Genomic DNA, 617 nt, shown 5'->3' with positions numbered 1-617 from the left:
AAAGGATGGAGAAAGAAAGGAAGATGAGGAAGAGGTAAAGAATGAGTAATAATTGTTTTTTTTTTTTTTTTTTAGAAGGAAGGAAGGATAGAAGGAAGGAAAGGAGGAAGAAAGGGAAACATCTTTAAACATTTTCTTGTTTTTTATTATATTTTGTTTGTTTATTTTTTACATGGGCTGGGGCCGGGAATCGAACCGGGGTCCTCCGGCATGGCAGGCAAGCACTCTTGCCCGCTGAGCCACCGCGGCCCGTAATAATTGTTTTTAGCACAGTGACAGCATGGAGCATCTGGGCCTGTGGTATGGGTACATGGGGCAAAAAGACCCCAGTTTGAATAATTTGTGGGTGATATTTAGGAAATCATCAAGTGGGGCTTTGAGTACTTGCAAAGAAAACAGATGTGACTAAGGACTGAGGAGGATAATTTTTAAAACTTTTTTATTGTATAATATAGCATATATACAAATCAAAGAAAGAAAAAAGCAATAATGTTCAAATTACGCTTCAACAAATAGTTACAGAACAGTCCCAGGGTTTGTCATGGGCTCCCATTCCACCATCTCAGATTTTTCCTTCTAGCTGCTCCAAAACACTGGAGGCTAGAAGGAATGTTAAT

This window comes from Tamandua tetradactyla, chromosome 7, assembly GCF_023851605.1.
Source record: "Tamandua tetradactyla isolate mTamTet1 chromosome 7, mTamTet1.pri, whole genome shotgun sequence".
Taxonomy (NCBI): Eukaryota; Metazoa; Chordata; class Mammalia; order Pilosa; family Myrmecophagidae; genus Tamandua; species Tamandua tetradactyla.
The sequence above is the reverse complement of the archived record's forward strand: the minus strand, read 5'-3'. Positions refer to the sequence as shown.